The sequence below is a fragment of the Monodelphis domestica genome, chromosome 2 (assembly GCF_027887165.1).
Source record: "Monodelphis domestica isolate mMonDom1 chromosome 2, mMonDom1.pri, whole genome shotgun sequence".
In the NCBI taxonomy this organism is placed as follows: Eukaryota; Metazoa; Chordata; class Mammalia; order Didelphimorphia; family Didelphidae; genus Monodelphis; species Monodelphis domestica.
Window position 1 is genome coordinate 67003498 of NC_077228.1, and position 17807 is coordinate 67021304.

Genomic DNA, 17807 nt, shown 5'->3' on the forward strand with positions numbered 1-17807 from the left:
ATCAATTGAATACATCACTCACTGATGAAGCACCTTGGGTATTTCAGACCCTGTGCCCACTCTTTACTATAAAGAAGAAAAAAAATTAATACTCTTCTCTAAAGGAGGTTCTAGGGAAATCTCACATTTAAATATAAAAAAAAATTGAATTGTGAGCAATCACTGATGCTTGGAGGCTCAAGAAAGGGTCCTTATAGGGGAGGATGAATGAATTGCAATTCAAAGGAAGGACTAGACAGAATTTGGCAGGTAGGAGTAAAGAAGGGACATATGCCAGGCATGCAAAACAACTTGTGTCCTAGCACGGAAGCTTGAATGAAAGCATCTGGGGAATAATAAATTGATGAGTTTGACTGAAATCTAGCTAGAAAGGTTTGGTGGACTTTAAATGCCAACCTGAAGGGTCTATCCTAGAAGCAATAGGAAGCTATGGATAAATCCTGAAATAAACTAAAAAATACAATTGAATATAGATAACATTAATCTAAGTTTAGTGGCCCTTTTTCTATTTCAGTTTTATACCACTGCTGTAGGAGAAAGATAAGGTTTTCTGGTTTGGTCTTGTTGAATTTAAGGTGCCCATAGGAAACAGATGTGGAGTTAACTTATTAATTTAAAAAACTGACTAAATTTGCTAGTGGTATTAATATTTCAAGGAATAAAAATACAAACAGAAAATTTAGAGAAATGGTACATCAAAAAATGCATTTGGTACAAATGAATTATATAAGGTTTTCTTATAAGGTTAACTAGACTTTAGGGTGATCAGGGACCACTACTACTTGAACTCATTGCCAAAATATTGGCTTATGTTTGAATTAAAATAAAAAAGAAAAGAAAGAAATCATATCCTGATGTCATAACAATTTAACAGGAATGTTACACACACACCCAAAGCCCCTTTGCTATGCTTGCTATTTATCAGACTCTAATTAGACACAATCCATCTTAATAATCATGATAGTGAGTAGCAGAATTCTTAGGTGAATAAGAGTTACTTACTATACAGACTAGATTTAAGGTATTTTAACTTCATTGTATTCAATGTAAATAAAATGATAATAAAATGATAATGCTACTAAATATTTCTCAAGGAATTTAAGATTAATTTGCAAATATGAAAAGAGAACTTAAAATGATGTATGAAATAATATTAAAATTTATGACAATTAATGTTTTAATGCTTGGAAAATGCCATAAATCAGGGCTATAGAATTTATAAAAATGGATTCTTTATGAATGGGTCAAGTAACCATCTGGCTTGCATGGGTTAGTGGTAGTCCTTTCAAGGAGCAAAATGCTTGACTATAAGACTACAGGAAGACCCTTATGTCATAATAAGTGTATGAGTTTTGACTAATTATAAGTGTGTTTGAGGAGGAATTGTAATGATCTTATGAGAATTCCTCCATTTTTATCTTAACATCAAATTCTTATTTAGAGTTTTATGATATCAAAATGTTTTAATCTCATGAAAATAATACACATTCCATGTATTATTTAAAGCAATATTTAGATAGCAACTATTTATAGTCTTTCTGCTTGCTTATAATAGTAACTATAAATCATTTGTTTTGAATATATCTGAAACATCAAAGTAAAAATATGCTTATTGACATGTTTTCATCTCTAGTAAAAATTCTTGCTCATTTTTATCTTGATTACTTATTAGTTTATATATTCATGTATTCTCCCAAGCATTTCAGATTTATATATACATATATTAATCAGAGATTTATACTGAAAGAAAGGTTGCAGTTTTTCAAATATTAGGACATTAATTAGGGCCTTTTAAAATTAAGAACAAAGTAAAACCTTTATGTCACAAAAAACAAAAGCACAAATAAATTTAATTCAAGTTAGGTTGTGTGTTTGTTTAGTGAGTAACCAATTTAATGCTTAGAGTGTTACAGTAACAATAGCAGTCCACACTAGCTCATTTGGTGCCTTTCCTAAGACAAAGGAAGGCAGGATGCCACTTTATTAAATTATCCAGCAAGAGAGTATAATGTTTTATTTTTCCACCAGGTGGCACTATAAACAAATCCTCAGTTTATCATTTCATCAATCTCTGGTGCTCTTACATTAGTCTCCCACTCTACCAAACCCAAGGGCCCCAAGTGCCCTGTAGAAAAGAGAGGGAGGGGGAGTTAATACCTGCTCTCTTTGTTTTGATTCTAGACTAGGAAAGATGAATATGATTGAGAATAATTCCACAATCAGTAAAAATCTGTGGCCCCACTCACTCTTTGTTAGGAATTTTCCTTCTCATGCACACAACACACCTTTTCTATTCCATAAACACACATACACACACACACACATACAAACAAGATACAGTTGCTGGGTGCACTATAATTATGTCATTTGTTACATCTAGCAAAAAATGACAAAAAATTATTAAGAATTCCCTACATGAGGAGCCTACATCCCAAAATCTTCCCCCTCCCCACTCCTTTTTTTGCCCTCCCAGCTTTTTATTCCAATGTTCCAGAAGAATAGTCCTAAAGCACTGTCCCTACTCTGGCTCCTACTCATGAATAGGACTTAAGACAATATGGGACATGTGTGGTTTCCAAGCTTTAGGTCCTAAATCACAACAGTGGAATTAAGAGGAAAGTAATATGGGGAATAATGCTACCTGCATCTGGCTAATTGGTGGATGAGATTAAAAAAAAAAAAACACTATTAGTTTCCAGCTATAATCTTTGTGTTGCCATTCATAATGATTCTCAGTTATTGAAAATGGAAACAATGATTATTGCCATTAGGACCCTGAAAGCCCATTTCTTAAAGGCTGGTACAAATAGCCCAAAGGCAAACAGATAGCCTAGTTGAAAATTCCATGTTATTCTTCATTTTTTTCTCCCCTAAAATGACTGACAAGAAGTTATTTTTAAAGTAAGAGATTCATGCCTATGAAGATTAGGTTTAGATCTCATTCTCCCCTGTCTTCTCATGTGACTGAGCCTTTTTTAAATGCTTCCTTTCATAGTCTTTTAGGGAGAGGGGAAAAAGTATTCACTGGAAGTTTAATTGCAGGTAACAGGACAATCATCTGAAACCAAATTACTATAATTTCTTTTTCCAAGTCATCATAATTATTGCCACCAGTCCCTGGTAGAAATTATTAATAATATATTGTAATATATGTATAATATGTAAATATTATGCAGTTGATTAAATAATTATATTTATGTAGATGTAAATTGTTAATTAAATGTAATTAATTAATTAAATGTGAATGATTAAATAAATAATTGGAAAAATGTAAAATAATATAAATGTATAGTAGAATAGTTCTGAGTATTTTTCAGTATATCTTCCTATTTGAAATTCACTGCAAATTCTTTTGAATAATTGAAAAAAAAATCTGATATTCTTAAAGAGTCTCTTTAAATGTATCTCCATCTACATTCAGAACATAGATGAAGAGACCTCTTTTTTTTTTTTAAACCCTTACCTTCTGTCTTGGAGCCAATGGCTCCAAGGCAGAAGAGTGGTAAGGGCTAAGCAATGGGGTTCAAGTGACTTGCCCAGGGTCACCCAGCTAGGAAGCATCTGAGGTCAGATTTGAACTAGGAGCTCCCCTCTCTAGGCCTGGTTCTCAATCCACTGAGCTGCCCAGCTGCCCCCAAGACCTCTTTTTATTGTCTCTGTAACTCCAAGTAAGCTCAATCTAAATGATCAGGATGTGGAATGAGAATGTATATAGAAAACCAAAAAATCTTTTCAGCCTTTCTGTCAATGTAAAGACACATCTTTCTAGCTTTTATTTAAATGAATAATTCAATTTGTTTTGCACCCTGGATAATGAAGGAAATATTACTAAATGTAATTATTTACTGGTATCTTTTCCCCAATGAATAAGACTACTAGTTGGAAACTACTTAGTTTTAAAGTTTAGCACACCGCATTTCCTATTATAGTGAATATACTGATACCATACTATTTCTGGCAAAAGAGAAATTTTGGGCAACAATCCAAGATACTATCTCTTTACTCAACTTAATTCATTTCAATAAACTTACTTTCGAACTTGAACTTACCCATTAATCACTTAATCACTTGCCCATTCTTAGAACTGAGTTTCTTCACCTGTAGAAAGTTGAGTGGATTGGATGGAATGATGATATTCACATTTAAAAAGCATTTAAATTATTTTATTATACTATCAACAAATGCATTAATTGAAACTTACAGTTTTGTTTTAAAGGCTAATTGTTTGTTCTGCTAATTAAACAATGGATTTTCTGATTATTCTTTTAGTAGTATTTTCAAGTGATTATTAAGAATGAACCTGTGACTTATGATAAAAAACTCTATCCACCTCCAGAGAAAGAATTGATAGAATCTGAATACAGATGAAAACATACTATTTTCACTTTATTTTCTTCATAGTTTTTAAATATATATATATATATATATACATTTTCCACAATATGACCAATGTGCAAATATGTTTTGCACAATATCCCATGTATATCCTTCATCTACTTGCTTGCTGTCTTTTTTGTTTGTTTTCACTATGGTTCTCAGTGTACTTTATTCTCCTGCTGTCTACAGCTGAGCAGCCCACACAGGGGACAGAAATGGGTAGCACTGAGGAATGATCAGATTTCTCTCCCCATTTCCCCTGCTCCCCCCTCATCTTAAATCCTATCTCAACCTCCCCTAATTTTCAGGAATGGTTTGTAAGTAACATCACCCCCTCTAATTAAAAAAAGGCATTAAGAGCCAGGCCTCTTCTAATCAGGGTTCAGGATTGCTGCCTTAATAAAGAAAGGGAGGGAGGGAGAGAATTTGGAATTTAAAATTTTAGAAAACTAATATTAAAAATTGTTTTTACTTGTAATGGGGGGAAATAGAATGTTAAAAGATAAAAAGGATGAAACCATAGTAAGTTAGTATGTATATTGAGTTTTTGTTTTACATCAAAGAATCAGCCATAACATTTATGCCAATTAACGTTCTGTTCCAAAAATCAATTAATTAAGGAATATACTTTGACATTTGCCATAGACAATTAACTTCTTGGTCTCTCTGTGTCCACTCTTTCCTTTCTTCTTTTTATGAACCTAAAATACAATATCTTTTCTTCTTTTGCTCAGAAATACTTAGAGACTTCTTTTTCTGTGTCAGTGGTCTCCAAACATTTTTGATCACACACTGCTAAAAATTAAAAAAAAAATGCACATGGACCTCCTATTTCAGTACACTTACTTTCTTATATACTATATTTTAAATAATATCACTATACTAATAATTATGAATGTTGTAAAACTTATATAAAATAGAATTTTTAAAAGGATGAGATAAATCAGAAATTATATTTTATTCTAGAGTTAGTAGGTAACTTACTGAGTTCATGGAGCATGGTCCTAATTGCAATCAAGAAAACCATTTTGAGAACTCTGTGAAAGATGGATTGGAAAGGGCAGAGATTTGAATCATGGAGCAGTCTCCTATAGTACTCCAGACAAGAGGTGATGAAATCCTGAACTAGGATTAGAGCTGTGTGAATGGAGTTGAAAGAAAGAAACAGATATAAGAGATATTGGAGATAGAAATAGCATAATGTGACACCTGATTAGGTATCTAGGATGAGTAAGAATAATGAATCAAAGATGACAATGAGATTTTAGTTCAGTAACTAGAAGAATGAGAAGTTTGGACAAGATAGAGTGTGAGAGAATGATAATATAAGATCTGAGATGCAGAGTGCTACCCATCCATACTATGAATATCAGTAGTAGTAGTAGTAGTCTCTCGGTAACCGAGGATGACAATTGTATTTGTGCATTTTTGTGCACAAAGACACCTGTGCATGAAAATTTAAGTGGAAAAGTCAATGTACAGAGATGGTCCCACTCTCTCGGCATTAGAAGCCTGGGTCCAGTGGCACGAAAAGTCGTTATACCTGGAGACTTCCTCAGCTGCATTGGATGGCCGTGTTGTCTTATGAATATCAACCTATCTCCCAAAATGTAGAACTGGGGTCCTTACTCACATATCCTTTGCTTGCTAAAATTACCTAGAGTTTTGGAGGAAAGGGGTTTGGAATGATGGGAATGGGAGGGTAAGGAACTAGAATTTCCTCATTGGCCTCTGTGGAATTGCTCTTGTGGGTATCTAGGGAGTGATTCAATTATAACTAAAGTGAAGGGGCCAGTGAAACTCCCATAGAAGGAACGACATATGTGGGGAGTGTAGGGAATGAAGGTATGTATTGGCATACCAGCGAGGTAATACAGTGGATAGAGTGCTAGGTCTGGAGTCAGGAAGACTAATCTTCCTCAGTTCAAAGTTGGCCTCATATACTCAATAGCTGTGTGATGCTTGGCAAGTCACTTAACTTTGCCTCGGGTTCCTCATCTGGAAAATGAGTCGGAGAAGAAAATATCAAACCACTCTAGTATCTTTGCCGAGAAAATCTCACATGGGGACAGGAAGAATTGGACACAATTGAAAAATGACTGGACAACAAAATAGTTATACTGGATAGACATTTTGACATATCCATCATACATATCGACAATCCTTACAACACTCTTTTTGTTTGTACTAAATTTATTTTATTTTTATAGTTCTCCATTGATCTTGATTCAGTCATTAGTGCTGCTTCTGCCTGAAGGAGCATTCTTCTCTAAGTCTTACTTGTTCTCCAGTTGGTTAACAGCGAACAGTGGAGCATCCCATAGAGAGAACCAGTTTTGCATGGCTAAAGACAGTGGAGATTTTATGGCAGCTGAGGCACTTGACATCCATGAAGTTCCATGATCTACACACTTCCCGTCACTTATTACGTCACCCCACCTCATCCATGTACAAGATGAATATACCTTTGATTCTTGATTCTGCAGTCACCCACAAATGTACTTTCTACATGTTCAAGAATTCTGAAATTCCTTAATCTAATGTTATGCCGCCCACAAGATGTGGCTTTCCAATTCTCCCTCTACTTTATGATACCAAACCTTTCCCTTCGTCCACATTGTAGAATCCAATCCCTTAACTCGGGTCATCGACCCTGCACTTTGTTCTTTTCCCCATCTGACCCTCTGGTGAACTAGTTCTGTTTCACTCTATACTGACATCTTCTCTAATCATATCACTGATTATGTCCTGACAAGCCTCAACCTTGGATCACTCCTATCTTCTGCCACCTTCACCCCTACACATATGTTCAATCTTACTGGACCCATTAAAAACTTATGTAACATAACCTCACCTATTGTGAGGTAATACTATACTTACCATATCAACTCATTGTCTCCCTTTATACAGCGACATTTCCAAACCATTTGATCCCTTCTCAAAACTCCCCTGGTTTTCCCTTCTCCCATCTTTGAGACTGAGAAATTTGCATCATGTTTTACTAAAAAAAAATTGTGTCCATTCACAGAGAGCTCCCTCTTCTCCCCTCTTCCTCATGTCCTGTCACACAAATGCTTTCTGCTGCCATGTCTTCCTTCAGCCCTGTCTGACATGAAGAAATGGCTCTACTCTTTGCTAAATCAAAGCGACCTGCCAACACAAAGCATCCAATTCCTTCCCTTCTCCTCCCAAATATTGTCCCCTCAGTCATCCCCATTTTCTTATCTACAGTCTTTCCCTGTCTATTGTTTCCTTCCCTACTGCCTATAAACATAACCATGTTGCCCTTGTTTTCAAATTGTCATTAGCATATTCCAAACTAAAAATAATTCTCTAAATATAGTCTGCCTAGAGAAGAGTATGGTAGGGTAACGACCTTCTTAATCCACCCATTCATTGAAGTCTTCCTTGATAAAGGAATGATAAAGGAACAGGAAAGCTTTCATAAATAATATTCTACTGCATAATCACATTGGAGAGCTGGAAGGGATCTCTCTGTGTCAGAATATAGGCAGTGGAGTATAGTGGACAGAACTGCTTTTGACACATTTAGCTGTGAGATCCAAAGGAAGTTGTCTAACTTTTCTGCTCCCTAGTAACTCTAACTAAAAGTTTTGTACTTTGTTGCTGTGTCAAGCGGAATCAGTGGAGGGAGTTTCCATAGTGGAAAATATATGCTAATTTTCTCCAATAGACAACTTCTTTATACTTACACATCCTATTAAATATGTAGAGAGCCAAGATTTCACTGTACTTATTGTTTATTGATTAATTTCTTTGATGCTTTGTGTAGTGGAATACAACCTTGAAGATTCTCCCTCAACTCGGCATCACCTATGTATTTATTGATTCATAAAAGATTTTATGGCTGGTTAAATAACAAAGAAAACTTTTATTTTGTGAACTTTTGATTATGTCAAGTAAGGTGTCAAAAAAAGATACCTGCATACCAAATGAGTCTTTCACTCTCATGTATATTCTATACACAGTGCCTGGCACATACTAGGTGCTTAAAAATATCTGTTGACTGATTGACTAAATCACAATGTCATAGTAAAAAAATTAAACAAACAAACAAAAAAACAAAGATCCCTATGGATCCTGAAGCCTTATAAATACTACTAAGCTTCAGAACATTGTTGAGCTTTCTAAATGATGTTCATAATTGATGTATCTAATCAAATGAGGAAGACTAAATGTATAGAGAATGAACACTGGATTTAGAGTAATCCCTGGTTACTATATATGTAACCTTGGACAAGTCTCTTAAATGCTTTAGGCTTCAATTTCTTCATTGGAGTAATGAAAATTTTGGCCACTGTGATCATTAATTTCCCTTCCAACTTTACATCTATGATTCTAAGAATGTTTCTTTTCTCCATAGTGTGGTAAGCATTTTGAGGATAAGATAACATATGAAATATCGAACTATTATTTAAACTGCTTTTGTTTCTTGCTGATTTAGGATGTTCCACTGCTCTGTTTTTCTACTTTGTAATCAGTACAAAATCATTTTTGTTATTGCTGTTTACTAATAATGAGTGAAGTCTGATGACAGTATGCCCTTTTCATTTGTACTTTTTCTCATTATTACCCATAAGACTCTAGACCAATTATTGTTCTTCCAAATTAAATATGATATTGTACTTAGTTATACAAAATATCTACAAAGTAATTTGATTGGCATAGCACTAAATCTATAAGCTTAAATAATAAGTTAACTTTTATAGCATGGGCACAGCCAACATTGATTATTTATTTTAAACTAATTATCTCTCCAAATTTTGTCTGGAAAAAGTATTTATAGGTATTTTAATAAATATTTCATCTATCTTGATATTTTTGCCATTTAAAATTCTTTAAAATTGAACGCCTATTACTTCTTCTTGAATATGTTTAATATCTCATTGAAATTCTTATTACTTGTATAGATTCATTTGCCTAACATTTGTAGTCGTCATTTCCATTTTCTGTAACATTTCTCTAGAATTTTCTAAGTACATTAGCATACCATCTTAAAAGAGTTAGTTTTATTACCTTATTCACAAACTTTTTGTTCCTTTGATTTTATTCTCTTGTCTTATTACAATAACTAGCAATTTCAGAATGATATTTTGGAGAGGAAATATATTGCTGCACTCCTGATTATACTGACAAAGTTTCTAGTGAAGTAATTATTAAAACTTTATTTTTTCTCCATTCTGGGGATTTGGCTGTCTTGTGAAATCTATGAGTCCTTTCTTATCAAAGTGTTTTTAAGAAGCCAATTATATAGAAATGTAATTATTTGCCTACCTATTGAAGTTTGTGAATTCTAGATGAAGTATCCCTATTCTAATGCTTAATCTTTAAAAGTAATAAAGACTGTTGGTTTTAAATGAATTCTTTTCATCATATTGACAAAAGGCTCTTACATGCTTAGGAATTTTAGTTGTTTTTTTGGTTTTTGCACAGACACTATAATTTGTCAATGAATTTTTCTGTCTATTAAAATAATCATGTTTTTTTACCTTTATTATTTATATAACCTTTTGTGTTAATTGTATATTTGTACTGACATCCTTTTGCAAATTTAGTATGATTCCACTTGGGTGATAGTGAATTATTTTGAGGATATTATTGCTACATGTTTCTCAGGAAGATTTTATAAGTATACATTTGATGTGTCATTTATAAGACCATTTGACACAGCTCAATTTATTTATTTGGTAATTTATTTATAGCTTTAAAAAGTTCTTTTTTATTAGATTGAGTAATTTTTGATATTGATTTTTATTGTGTTATCCTATATATTTGTCTGCTCATCAATTCTCTAAATTATTTTTCTCACTAATGATTTATCAGCTTTTTTTCCCCAAATATTTACTTTTTACTTTGTTCATCCAGTCTGTAGTGTTGTTCCTGCTCCAAATTTCAAGTTTTCTTACAATGTAATTGTTTTAGTTTAGGTAATAAGATTATATAGTGGTCTTTTAAATTAAATATCCATTTCACTGGTCTTATTTTTATGGAATATTAATGTAAATTTCCAGAAACATACATTTTCCTCTTAGGATTGTTTCATTAGACTATTATACCTGCTTTAAAAATATCTGATGTTTTGTTTTATTCTTATAATTATAATTAACATAATTATTTAGTGTTTCTCTGATTTGTTTTATAACTTATTCTTTATTTAGGATGTCATTTCCTTTCTGCTTAGGTCTGTATCTTTTATTCATATTTCATTTATTCATGATTAATTTTTATCACATTATGATCTAATAATATTTTATTTTATTTATCTTTTTATATTTGTTTATTATTGCTTTATGTTCATAAATACAAAGCAGGTTTTATAAAGGTACTGTGGGATGATAAGGAATATATTGTTTAATGTACCTAATCAGATGTTGGTTAGGTCAGTTAAATCTAACCAAAAATGTCTTCAGTTCTATATTTTCTTTCCAGTTTAAATTTCCATTAAATTCATCAAGCTCAGGGATTATGAAAGTCTTCTATATTTGCACAAAATAAGTAGTGGGCCAGATTTTGCCAAGTCTTGCTTTAGATAAATGTCTTTATAATTTTTCTAGTTCTATTAGGCAATTCTTTGATAGTTTAATTGGTATGTCATTGGATTAGTGAAGTAACATAGGTGGTAATATAATATTACATATATATATATGTATATATATATATATAATTCTTCACTACCCAAGAACAATGAGTTTTTGTTCACAGTATAATTATTTATGTGGATTCATTTTATGTGTGTGACTTTGCTAAATTTACTAATTTATTCATTTAATTTTTTAGTTGACTAGGGTTCAGATTTTTTAAAAAAGATAATTTTGTTTTTTCTTTGCCTATGCTTTTTCTCTCAATTTCTTTTTCTTGTCTAATAGATATATTTGAGGATTCTAAAACAGTGTCAAAAAGTAGTAGTAAAAAAGTAATACTTACATTATTATACCTTCAAGGAGCTAGGTATCTCAGTGGACAGAAAGCCAGTCCTAGAGAGATGGGAGTTAGTTTATATGATAAATTATATATAATATTAATAAATATATAAATCATGGCACATATAAAAACACATAATCAACATTCAAATATGTGTATATATATATATATATACACACACACACATTATGCATAACAATGAAGTCTTTTAGGAAGATATAAAAAAGGCACTCCACTTAAAATAACCACAGATAGAATAAGATACCTGAGAGTATACCTGCCAAAACAAACCCAGAAACTACATTAACTATATAATTATAAAATACTTTTTATACAAAGTTAAATCTAAATAGAGAAATATTAATTATTTGTGAATGGGCAGAGCCAATATAATTAAAATGACATTCCTGCCTAAAGTAATTGACTTATTCAATGCCATCTCAAATAAATTCCCACAAAATTTTTGAATTAGAAAAAATTTTTAAAAATCATGTGGAAGAACAAAAGATCAAGAATATCAAAAAAATTCATGGAAAAATGTTAAGGAAGGCAGTCTAGCTGTATCAGACTATAAATTGTATTATGAAACAGTAATTATCAAAACTACCCAAGACTGGCTACTAAATAGAAAGGTAGATCCGTGGAACAGAATAGACCCACAACAAAGAGCAGTAAAAGATTATAGTAACTGTGTATTGGACTAAGCCATAGATCTGTGTTTTGGGATATGAAATCGCTATTTCATAAAAGTTGTTGGGACAACTGGAAAGTAATTTGGCAGAAATTAGGTATAAACCAATATCTTATACCATTCACTAAGATAAGATAAAAATGGATATGTGATCTAGTGTAGTAATTAAAATAGTGTAGCCATAAATTGTGGCAGTTAAAAGAGTGTTTGGCTTAAATTGTGACCATGGAAATATGGGTTCAAGACAGTGTCTTGATTTTAATCAAAATACAAAGTGGTCACCAGGGAAAAATTCCCAAATATGAAATATACCCAAGTCACCTGGGTTTTATAGAGATTTTAATTAATACAAATGAGGAATTAATGAAAGGGAGAGAGAGAGAGAGAAAAAGGAAATAATGAGAAAAGGGCTAGACCAGCCTAGGCCAGCATGAGCCAGCCTAGGCTGAAAACCCTAAGAGAGAGATCAGTCAGTCTTTTATCAACTCACCACAAGATTTGTCCAAGCAAGATTCTAGTGTTCAGAGAGACACCAGTTCAGCTTTGGCCAGCTCAATCTCCAGAGAGAGACTCTGAGATGGAGACCCGAGAGAGAGTCCTTCAAGGCAGCTTTGGCCAGCTGCCTCCTCCAATTCAGTTTTTCCCAGCTGAATCTCCAGAGACCTCTTTTTGACCTCCTTTTAAAGGGAATTTTCTCCTATGTCACCTCCCCTAAGTTCTCACATCTACCAATCACAGCAGACGTTTTTCCAAAGGACAGACCATTCTTAATTCACACCTGAGTAGGCTAAACTTTTGAGTAATTCACACCTGAGCAGACTAAAATCTGAGTAAGTTCTCACCTATTTGTCCCTTGTAAGTCTACAAGTTGCCTGACCTTTATAGGTATTTAGCACCCTTTTGTATTAGATCTAAAAATAGGCACAATTTAAGAACTTTTGCCTTACTATAAGTATGGGTTTAAGGACTTTTCATTGTTCAGCAAGGAGTTTACAACTTTATCTTCCCCCAAAGTATGCTTAATAGGGGTGGAGTAGAGGTCTCACATTCCTGATCTAAGTCCCTTCATTGTTTAAAATGGGGAATGGTCTTAACCAAGTGTTCTGAAGTAGGGTCTGAGAATTTTTAAGGTTCACACTAGACATAAAAGGAAATATCATAAGTAATTTAGAAGAACAAGGAACACATTTTCCCATCAGATTTATGGATAGGAGAGGATTTTATGAGTCAACAAGAGATGGAGAACATTTGTGAAATGTAAAATTTATAATTTTAAATATATTAAATAGAAAACATTTTGTACAAATAAAATATATTGTCAAGATTAAAAGCAGAAAGTGGGGTTGGAGGGAGAATTTCATAGCTAACCCCTCTGAGAGAGGTCTCATATTAAAATATTTAAGGAGCCAGGCCTAGAGATGGAAGGTCCTGGGCTCAAATCTGGCCTCAGATACTTCCTAACTATGTGACCCTGGGCAAGTTGCATAACCCCTGTTCCCTAGTCCTTATGAAAATTCTACCTTGAAATACACAGTATTGATTCTAAGACAGAAGGTAAGACTTTTAAATTTTATTCAAAGATGTTTTATTTTCTCAATTACATGTAATAATAATTTTCAACATATATTTCCCAAAATTATAAGATCCAAATTATCTTCCTCTCTTCTCTCCCTCTCCCCTCCCAGAGATGGTAAGCAATTTGGGGATCTGGATTTTGCATGTGTTATCATGAAAAACATACTTCCATATTGGTCATTGTTGTGACAGTATATTAATTTAAAATCCAAACCCCACTTATACACAGATATTTATAGCAGCTCTTTTTATGGTGGCAAAGAACTGGAAATTGAGAGGATGTCCATCATTTGGACACTGGCTGAACAAATTGTGGTACATGTTGGTGAAAGAATACCATTGTGCTATAAGGAATGATAAGCAAGATGATTTAAGAAAAAGCTGGAAAGATCTACATGAATTGATGCAAAGCAAAATAAGCAAAGTGGGAAAACATTGTACCTAGTAACAGTAATTGTACAATGGTCCGTTGTGAAAACTTGACTACTCTCACTAATACTGTGATCTTGAACAATTCTGAAAGATATGACAAGGAATGCTATCTCACACCCGTTGGACTGCCTAAAATGACAAAAAGACAAAATGACAACTGTTGGAGGGGAGGTAGAAAAATGTAAATAATAATACATTGTTAGTGGAGCTGTGAAGTTATCCAAATATTTTGGAGAGCACCCAATGAGTTATAAAACTCTGCCTATCCTTACATTTAGTAGTATGATTGTTGGATTTGTTTCCGAAAGAGATCAGGGAAAAAAGAGGTGAACCCATGTTTTCCAAAATATTTATAGCACTCTCTTTGTGGTGGCAAGAATTGGAAATTGGGAAAATGCCCATCAATTGGTGAATGGCTAAATAAATGGTAGTGTATGATTGTGATGGGATACTACTGTGCCATAAGAAGCAATGAGCAAGTTAATTAAAAAAAATTAGAAAGAAGAAATAGGATGTCCTGAGTTAATATCTGACTTGAGACCATCCTACATATACGACCCTGGGCAAGACACTCGGGCCCAATTAACTAACCCGTACCACTCTTCTGCCTTGGAATCAATACTTAGTTTTTATTCTAAGACAAAAGGTAAGTGTTTTTTTAAAAGAGTTCTATTTTTCACCACCAAATATATTATTGACTATTAGTTTTAAATAAATATTATATGCCATATAATTGAAAGGTCTATTCCTCTTCTTTCTGTTATTTTTAAACAGAAATGGGTTTTATATTTTGCCATAATTATAATTATAGGCTTTATTATTATAATTTATAATTATAGGTTTATTTTCTTTTTAATGTTTATCTATTATCCTTAGAGATTTCCAGAAATTGACCTAATCACACATTTCCAGGCATGAATCCATCCTGATCATGGTCTTTTTGATACATTACTCTAAATTCTGTGTTAATATTTTACCTAACCTTTTTGGCAATATTTATTAAAGATGTTTGTTTGAAGTTTCCTTTACTGATTAGAACTCCCTTTGTTTTATATATCAAGACCATATTTGCATCTAAGAATGAATGGTAGGATCCATTCTTTCCCTAGTTTTTTTAATTAACATGTGTGATATTAGAATTATTATTCTACAAAATAGACAAAGTACTGGTCAATCTAATTAAAAAAAGGAAAGAAGAAAAGAAAATTAACAGCATCAAAGATGGAAAGGGGGACATCACCTCCAATGAAGAGGAAATCAAGGCAATCATTAAAAATTACTTTGCCCAATTATATGGCAATAAATACAGCAATCTAGGCTATATGAATGAATATATACAAAAATACAAACTGCCTAGACTAACAGAAGAAGAAATAGAATTCTTAAATAATCCCATATCAGAAAATGAAATCAAACAGGCCATCAAAGAACTTCCTAAGAAAAAATCCCCAGGGCCCGACAGATTAACAAGTGAATTCTATCAAACATTCAGAGAACAGTTAATCCCAATACTATACAAACTATTTGACATAATAAGCAAAGAGGGAGTTCTACCAAACTCCTTTTATGACACAAACATGGTACTGATTTCAAAACTAGGCAGATCAAAAACAGAGAAAGAAAATTATAGACCAATCTCCCTAATGAATATAGGTGCAAAAATCTTAAATAGGATACTAGCAAAAAGACTCCAGCAAGTGATCAGAAGGGTCATCCAACATGATCAAGTAGGATTTATACCAGGGATGCAGGGCTGGTTCAATATGAGGAAAACCATCCACATAATTGACCACATCAACAAGCAAACTAGCAAGAACCACATGATTATCTCAATAGATGCAGAAAAAGCCTTTGATAAAATACAACACCCATTCCTATTAAAAACACTAGAAAGCATAGGAATAGAAGGGTCATTCCTAAAAATAATAAACAGTATTTATCTAAAACCAACAGCTAATATCATCTGCAATGGGGATAAACTAAATGCATTCCCAATAAGATCAGGAGTGAAACAAGGATGCCCATTATCACCTCTACTATTTGACATTGTACTAGAAACACTAGCAGTAGCAATTATAGAGAAGAAAAATAAATTGAAGGCATCAAAATAGGCAAGGAGGAGACTAAGCTATTACTCTTTGCAGATGACATGATGGTCTACTTAAAGAATCCTAGAGATTCAACCAAAAAGCTAATTGAAATAATCAACAACTTTAGCAAAGTTGCAGGATACAAAATAAACCCGCATAAGTCATCAGCATTTCTATACATCTCCAACATAGTTCAGCAGCAAAAACTAGAAAAAGAAATCCCATTCAAAATCACCTCAGACAAAATAAAATACCTAGGAATCTATCTCCTGAGACAAACACAGGAACTATATGAACATAACTACAAAACACTCTCCACACAACTAAAACTAGACTTGAGCAATTGGAAAAACATTAACTGCTCATGGGTAGGACGAGCCAATATAGTAAAAATGACCATCCTACCCAAACTTATCTATCTGTTTAGTGCCATACCCATAGAACTTCCAAAAATTTTCTTTACTGATTTAGAAAAAACCATAACAAAGTTCATATGGAATAACAAAGGATCAAGGATATCCAGGGAAATAATGAAAAAAATACAAAGGAAGGGGGCCTTGCAGTCCCAGATCTCAGACTATATTACGAAGCAGCGGTCATTAAAACAATTTGGTACTGGCTAAGAGACAGAAAAAAGGATCAGTGGAATAGACTTGGGGCAAGTGACCTCAGCAAGACAATATATGATAAACCCAAAGATCCCAGCTTTTGGGTCAAAAATCCACTATTCGATAAAAACTGCTGGGAAAACTGGAAGACAGTGTGGGAGAGATTAGGATTAGATCAACACCTCACACCCTACACCAAGATAAATTCAAAATGGGTGACTGACATGAACATAAAGAAGGAAACTATAAGTAAATTAGGTAAACACAGAATAGTATACATGTCAGACCTTTGGGAAGGGAAAGACTTTCAAACCAAGCAAGACATAGAATGAGTCACAAAATGTAAAATAAATAATTTCGACTACATCAAATTAAAAAGCTTTTGTACAAACAAAACCAATATAACTAAAATCAGAAGGAAAGCAACAAATTGGGAAGCAATCTTCATAAAAACCTCTGACAAAGGTTTAATTACTCAAATTTACAAAGAGCTAAATCAATTGTACAAAAAAATCAAGCCATTCTCCAATTGATAAATGGGCAAGGGACATGGATAGGCAGCTCTCAGATAAAGAAATCAAAACTATTAATAAGTACATGAAAAGTGCTCTAAATCTCTTATAATCAGAGAGATGCAAATCAAAACAACTCTGAGGTATCACCTCACACCTAGCAGATTGGCTAACATGACAGCTATGGAAAGTAATAAATGCTGGAGGGGATGTGGCAAAGTTGGGACATTAATTCATTGCTGGTGGAGTTGTGAACTGATCCAACCATTCTGGAGGGCAATTTGGAACTATGCCCAAAGGGCGACAAAAGAATATCTACCCTTTGATCCAGCCATAGCACTGCTGGGTCTGTACCCCAAAGAGATAATGGACAAAAAGACTTGTACAAAAATATTCATAGCTGTGCTCTTTGTGGTGGCCAAAAATTGGAAAATGAGGGGATGCCCTTCAATTGGGGAATGGCTGAACAAATTGTGGTATATGTTGGTGATGGACTACTATTGTGCTCAAAGGAATAATAAAGTGGAGGAATTCCATGGAGACTGGAACAACCTCCAGGAAGTGATGCAGAGCGAAAGGA

The 17807-nt window shown here is 33.3% G+C and overlaps 1 protein-coding gene and 1 pseudogene across 9 annotated transcripts in view; one reads left to right on the top strand and one right to left on the bottom strand.

The window, feature by feature from the left end:
* DNM3 (dynamin 3) overlaps nucleotides 1-17807 on the top strand; it is a 647411-nt gene that overhangs the window by 347481 nt on the left and 282123 nt on the right. The window lies entirely within an intron of this gene.
* Nucleotides 6613-6768, bottom strand: LOC130457101 (40S ribosomal protein S27-like; annotated as a pseudogene).